The sequence below is a fragment of the Silurus meridionalis genome, chromosome 8 (genome assembly GCF_014805685.1).
Source record: "Silurus meridionalis isolate SWU-2019-XX chromosome 8, ASM1480568v1, whole genome shotgun sequence".
Classification (NCBI taxonomy): domain Eukaryota; kingdom Metazoa; phylum Chordata; class Actinopteri; order Siluriformes; family Siluridae; genus Silurus; species Silurus meridionalis.
In genome coordinates this window covers 3,063,504-3,070,763 of record NC_060891.1, presented here as the reverse complement: position 1 = coordinate 3,070,763, position 7,260 = coordinate 3,063,504, and the positions used below count along the sequence as shown (strand labels likewise).

At 43.7% G+C, this 7,260-nt stretch overlaps 1 long non-coding RNA gene across 1 annotated transcript; it reads left to right on the top strand.

Moving 5' to 3' along the window:
• Nucleotides 1-1,413: 1,413 nt before the first annotated feature.
• Nucleotides 1,414-6,000, top strand: LOC124390456. The gene is made up of 3 exons (XR_006926746.1): nt 1,414-1,548; nt 2,251-2,379; nt 5,295-6,000. It is a non-coding gene; the product is annotated as an uncharacterized LOC124390456 (long non-coding RNA).
• Nucleotides 6,001-7,260: the final 1,260 nt, after the last annotated feature.

Below are 7,260 nucleotides of genomic sequence, written 5' to 3'. Positions count from 1 at the left end.
TACAACTTGGGCCATTCTTGCATATTGTCTAAGAGGAGTTGAGATTTTCTGTATTTTCTGCACTGATTTGTCTTGGCTTAAGTATTTGGACTTGTCTTGAACTTGGGCATTGATATCACTAAATACGGTCATGCGTGAGTTTAAAACCAAAATCTCATCTCAGCTTTTTATCCAGCATGCACAAACATCGACAAAAAGTGTTTTTTTTTTTTTTTTTTTTAAGAACACAGCTTTTTAGCAGCTCATTGCACAAATGAAGTCAACAAGTTGAACTAAAGGCTTGGCCTCAATGGATTTAAAGGTTTTTGGTCTCAAGCATTTCATTCAGTCTCTTATCTTGACTTCCCCCCTAAAGATTTGGTCTTGACTGGATCTTGGCCTTTGCCTCGGATTGGATTTGACAACCGTCTTGACTATGACCCTTGCTGAATTTTTCAATGATTGAAACATGCACAAATGGTTCAATAAACTTTTGAGACGGTCATTCCATCCTTTAACTAAACGTCTATTGGATCAGCTGAGATTAACCGGACCGAAAAAACCCTCGCAATCTTTAAATAATCATTTATTTCCCTGTAAAGAAAGAGAAAGAAATCATTCTTGTTTGTCACTGAGTGAATGAGCGACAAGTAATAGCATTTAGATTTCCTTTCAGGATGCTGGGTTTTTTTTTCTGGGAACAAATAAGCTACCAGAGGATTCGGCGTAATGAGCTTTCCAGTGCAAACAGTGAGCGCACGGTTAAAGCAGAAACGAAACGAAAGCGTGCGTATGAGTGTGGCCATTTAGCACGCTCGTATTTTCCTAACTCACAGGCTATAACACTCGGCCTAAGTGACGGATGATTGATGACGGTGAGCCGAGTGGCTTCTCGAACCCGGTAAGTGCTCGAAAAACAAATTAAAGCTTTCATCATGGTAACACGTCAATTACGAGATTCGGTAATAGGCGACGTTCGATCAAATTGTTTGCGTGTCCAAACAAGTCGAAGAAATTAAACTATTAATCATGCGCGAGGTGAGCTGGCAAAAGTATCACGTATTACCGGCCGAACGTGCGGCCCCCTCGTCCCCCACAATACACTTTGTGGCGTTTATGGCTTATTCTGTGAAAATTGGCGTAATTACTTAATTGGCGCTTCGCTGTCACTTCGGCGTGGGGAGCGCGGATGTTAGTCGTGGCGCGGAATTATCGAAAAGTAAAACCAAATGTTGCTTTGGGGTTCCTTTGAAGATTATTTTTCAGCGGAAAAATATTCGATATTTAGCAAATCATGTATTGTAATAATAAATATTGGCCCACTAATTTTTGTGTCGTTTAGTAAAGAAAATATGGGTGTTTTTTATATATATATATATGTGTGTGTGTGTGTAATTCTTTTCACAGAGTATATCATTTTTTTCTAAGGCCTGGGTGGAGTGCTGAATGAGCCCTGTGGTTTTCTTCAAGCACAGAACCGGAGAGCGGCAACAGCAGCAGCACGTTGTGTCTTTAATGATGTTTTCAGTGGCTAACCGTGTTAAAAGGAGGATCCAGGCAGTAGAGATGGTGAGATTGTGTGTGTGTGTGAGAGAGAGAAAGAAGGGGAGGGGTGTGGGTGTTTTAACACACGGAGGTATGCCGAAGTGTCAAAAACGGCTTTAGTGGAAAGGAAGAGAGCGGCAGGTCTGCTCACACTGCTCTTTGTTATTAAGCAGGTCCAATGAAAACACAAAGGGATACTGTTTTTTGTATGAGTAATGCATTAACCTGCTCGGGAAAAAGTTCACGTTGAAAGTATGGACTCGGACAGCACAAGATTTATGGCAATGGCTGCAGAAATTATGCTTTTTTTTCCCCCCATAGGCACTTTAATTATGTAATCATTTCCAGCTGTTTTTCATTTGGGCCGGGTCGTTAATTAGGGGGTAAGGGGTCTGCGGTTCAAGTGCTCTGACTCTTGCGATAAGTTGAGAATTGTCCGGGGGGCTCCGAGGCTCGGGATGATTAGCCAAATCCACGGCAAAACTCATTTGTTATTCAGGCTTTAAGTCAGGAGCCTCCTGCTGGGCCTGGAGAAAGAGCCCCGGGAGCGGCATTTCCTCCCTGCGCTCGGCCTCCTTATCTCCCCCAGCTCATCAGCTACAATTGTGCTCAGATAGGACACAGGCATATCTGTGTTTGCTTTCCTTATTAGGCCTCGAATGCAGGGTAAACAGATAAGTACCGGGCCCGTGCACCTGATAATCTTAATTAATCTCTCCATCTCAGGGTTATGGGAGGCCTTGAGCGGGAACAGCAGGAGACCAGGAGGCCCCGGCCGATCCATCAGAGCCAGCCGGCTGCCTAATTTAGGGATTGAGATTCAAGTCAAGGCTGGTCGAGTCCAAGCAAAAGCAGGTAGGCACTTAGGGAAGGCCGTTATCACAGCATCGGCTTGGGAGCGTACAGGAACAAATGCATTTGACGTTTTAAAAGTGAAAAACAACCTTCGCATAATGGCCGTACTGTACGTACAGATCCTGAAAAATTTATTGGGATTTTTTTTCTTTCCCCCTTAACATTTTTGCAGGATTGCAACACAAACGTGTGCATTATGTCTGTCAGCACCGATTATGAATTTAGCTCATTTCTAGTCTGCGAGAGAGCATGAAAACATTTTCTGTTGCCGGGGTTAATTCGGTGAAAAATAGCTGCAGATTAAGTGCGTTACTTTTGCGGGGGTAAACAGTTCGTTTTTTTTTTTCAGAGAAGTATTCTGAGCAAACATTGCAAATTTGCTGCAAAGTGCCTCCAGGGATGTGGTGGGGGCGGGTTGGCGGGGGTGGTCAGAGAGGAACGCCGTTCATCACAGTGTATTACTTTTACATAATGCAGTGTGTACACGGGGACGAATTACGGGAGGATAGAAGTGCACGCCTTGAGACTTTGGAGTGTTTTATTTCAGCAGTTAAATGACCTCAAGTTAAACGATGAGAAAGTGAGAAGGTTAGCTGAAGATTAGTTGATATCCTTACACACACACACACACACACACACACACACACACACGTTGAGCAGCATGTCCAGATCAAGAAGGGGGTTCTATTAAAAATCTAAATTAATAATGTTCTCAATCGAAATGAATTAGCTATCGCGTTCTCACTTCTGATTGGCCAGGAGACGGTGATTCATTCTCTGCATCTGGCTATAAATCATGGGTTTGTATATAAGTGTTGTTATAGACTGGTTCTCATAGTAACACTGAAATCTGAGGGAAAAGTTGATATGGTTGTGTTTGCTGTAAGGCTTACATTTTATTCGGCTTTATTGAGAAGGAGTCTCCAGTACCAGAGCTCCAAAATCAAACTGTTTGACTTTTCCATCCATGTGTAGTTCTTTCCCAAGCTGTTACCACAGAGTTGGAGGCACACAATTGTATAGGATGTCTTTGGATGTTGTAGCCTAAAATTGTCCTTTCACTTGAACTTGGAGACCCAAACCTGTTCCAGCAGGACAATACCTCTATGAAGATATGCTTTACATGGGTTAAAGTGGAAGATCATGAGACCTGCAATAGATCTCTGACCTCATCAAACATAATGAACACCTTATCACCATCAGTACCTGGCTTTACTAACACCATTGTGCCTAATCTTTACAAGGACACAAGGAAATTCTAGTGGAACGTCTTCCCAGAAGAGTGAAGGTTATTATATGGAGAGTAAATGTGGAATGGGATGTTCAAAATGCATCTTATAATCAGGTGTCTGTCCACTTTTATCAATATAGTGTAGGGAGAACAGGATATTTAGAGCTACTGTAACATAAGAGATAACAAGAAATAACTCTGTGGACATTCCACAACATTAGATGTAACTTTAAATGGATAATAAGTACCACGTGTGGTGCTTAAATAAATAAATCGCTACTGAGATTTAAAAAAAAAAAAACAAAGACAGCAGGATGTCATGATTTATGCTTACATTGATCTGTTAGATGCTCTCAGGGAGCAGTGAACAAATCAGGGATGCTCTGACATACCAAAATCTCCCCTCAGGTAAAAACCAGGCCTGGAGGAAAATACGTTTACAAATCTCTCCAGCCGCACACTGCTGACTGACAGGAGCTTTTGTGGGAACCGAGGCGGAGTGCTGGCATGTTCTCAACCATACAGGCTGCACTAATCCTGACACACAAGGCCATTCTGCCTGCTGCACTTTTCTTTTTTTTTTCTCAGAACAAAGCATTTTTCTTGCACTAACACTTCAGTAGTACATAGAGCTCTTGATGAGAGTTACAGGAGGCGGTGTGGTGCCACCCTGAGCTTCACCTGCCCAAAAAAAAACATGCTTTGATAATGTCTTTAAGCATCATTAACCGAAGACTAACCCCCCCACCCCCTTTTTTTATTTTTTTTATTTATCCCTTTTTTTCAGACGGTCAACATTTCCAGTGTAACTAACACCAAAAAGTCTCGACGTTATGTAAAAATCGAGAAAATACGCTTTTGTTAAACGGATGAGGTCACGGCGTCTCTCGAGGGAAACAGACCGTAATTAAATTCGGAGAGGAAATAAATATTGTTTCTTTTACTCTCCGTGGTTGTTCCAGCGTTCTATTTCCTTTCTCATTTTTTTTGTCTCACTGCTCCCTGCTCCTCTCTCTCTCTCTCTCTCTCTCTCTCTCTCTCTCTCTCTTTCTTGAACTACCACTGCTGAAAATGAATGTGAAGAAAGAGGGAGGAGAAGAAAAAAAAATTTACTCCAGGAACCAGATCTTGATTTTTACAAAACCCAGGCCTCGGAGACTGAAAGTTAAGAGGAAATGCCCTTGATACTTCATTTTACGAGGGTTTGCAGTCCCTCGTTGTGTAATAATATATAATACCTGCTTCACTCATGTGTGCTGAAGCCACGGCCGTGACCCAGGCAATTACAGACAGGCATCAGAAAGTTCTGCCGTCGTCCAAGTCTCGTCTCGAGTCTTATGACGGCGCGCTTTATTCCACTCAGGGCGGCGCGGCACCCACGGGGCTTAGGCCAAAGCCTATAACTTGCTAATTCTCGACTTTTTGGGAACGCTGGGGCCTTATAAATCTAAACGGAGCGCAAACACTCGCGGCTTTGAAATGGATCCGTTTACTTTGTCACGCGCTGAAACCCACCAATCAGCGCAGCTCGCTTTGGCTCGAGCCACAGGTGCTGAGTTTGGAGTTGGCACTCTTTGACAGTCTCTCTGAAATATATATATGTTTGTGTGTGTATATAAGTGTGTTTGTTAATTCTGTGAAAATACTAAAAAGATTCTGACTATGTGTGTGTTTTTCATGGCAGTTCTGGCGAACGCTGAAGTTTCCACCCTGAGATTTGATCAGCGGGATTTCGCAGAGGAACCGAACCATATTCCAGTCACCGTGATAGATTGATGGAGTAAAAACGAGGTGGCCAAGACGTCTCCATTCTCGAACCAAATGAAATAAAAACAGCTATTTGCGTTTTCGGCCAAACCCGAAGTGTACCACGCTGCGTGTCGATCATCCAGAGCGTCGTCCTCGTTGCTTTACGTCTCTCTCCCGTGCTTAACCCCCGAACAGGAACTTGTAATGGTTTTATGGGGTTCAGCAGCTGTTTACGGGCTGCGCCTGCCAGAGTCCATAAATTTTTATGACATGTCAGAATCTTCCAGCCATGTTCCTCGCAGCAGAGGAAGAGTTATCGCCGGGCCGGCAGCGGCAGGGAGGCCCGAGCGCCGTGACACCTGTTATCAATCTGCAGCGTGGCACTGCTGCTTTCGCTTCGGCGGTGCGAACAAATCAAGACGTTATTGCTTTTGCTGTTTTGTTTTATCGGAGCTGCCAACGGTCGTGTCACCCACGTCAGACCTCACAACGCTACAATCCAAACAACACAGAGATTTTTCTCATCTGATCAGTCCAAGGATTTGGGATGAGGAACCGCAGGCGTCCTGGCTGCAACTGATTTTGGTATTTTATTTTCACACAAAAGCCTGTTTTGAGAAAAAAAAATGAAAGAAAAAGAAAGAATGTCATATTAAGGTCATGTTCACTGACAGAAAGTGTACACACTTTACCATTTCACAATCATCTCTGTGGCATGAACAGGCTTTTTTACAGTGAACTCTGGATGCACTTAATCACTTCTTGAGTGGGAGCATGTCCAAAACCAGGCCTCTCCACTTCCCTAGTGAATAAGAGTCCATTCCAATTAATAGTGTTTAAGCGTTCTGATTGAGCTTCGAGCATCGGAGCTATTTATGTCCTCTGGCAACCTCATCCTGAGCGACATAACGCTCGAGATTTCCGGTTATCGTCCCCTCGTCTTTCCACCTCTCTCTTTAGGCCTTTTGGGTGTTCTTCTTTCTCACACCCCTGAAGCAGGAAACGTTAATCATGTCCTAGTTGTGGGTCAGATTGTAGATGTCAGGTGTATGTCCAAGCCTCTTTCGGTGTTTATATATATCGAAAGGATAAACAGAGAAAACCGGCTTTCTGTCACGTCGTAATGAGGCTGCAGGGACGCGGTGGCTCCATCACCACCGTCAAAAAACAAAAAAAACAAAACGAATCAAACGCTCCATTCTGTACGTCTGCCGTCCCCTCCCATCGCTGTCCTACTGATTTGTAAGTAAATCATGCCTGTCAGTATAGTAGCAACCCTGATTAAAGTTCAGGGGTTTAATAGATCATTTTAAATAACCCCAAATTACTCGGCTCTCCCCTGTCGATCCACCTGGACTCCTGCCCTCGGTGCATGGCTGTTTTGAGGCAGCGCAGCTCCGGCCGTGTCCAAGCTCGCGGTTCCTGCCTATTCCCAGAGGGTCGCGCGCTGCGGGCCTACACCAACATTCTCAGCTGTATTTAATCTGCTCTGAGACAAGCTGGCTATGAGAAAATGCGAAAAAGCAAAAAAAAAAAAAAAAGAAAAAGTGCACCAGCAAAGACGTGGAAAAATCCTGGACAGTTGGTGCGCTTTGTTCGCTTGGTGAATTGGAGCACGTCCCGATTTCTAGGGGCCCCCGGATCCCCTGGCGAACGCTCGTCCGTTCCAATTAATCCTGTTTAACCATTCTAATCACACTTTAGCACATTAATCCTATTTTCGCTCCAAAACACATCTAAATTGGGCAGCATGTGCTGTTTTTTTTCTCTATTTTATTTTAATATTGCCACTGCAAATCAGACGAAACTCAAAAAAACTGGGGCCCGAGTTTTAACTTGCACTCTGATTGAACTTGGACTTCATAAAACACAGAACCGCACGTTTGTGTGTGTTTTTTTTT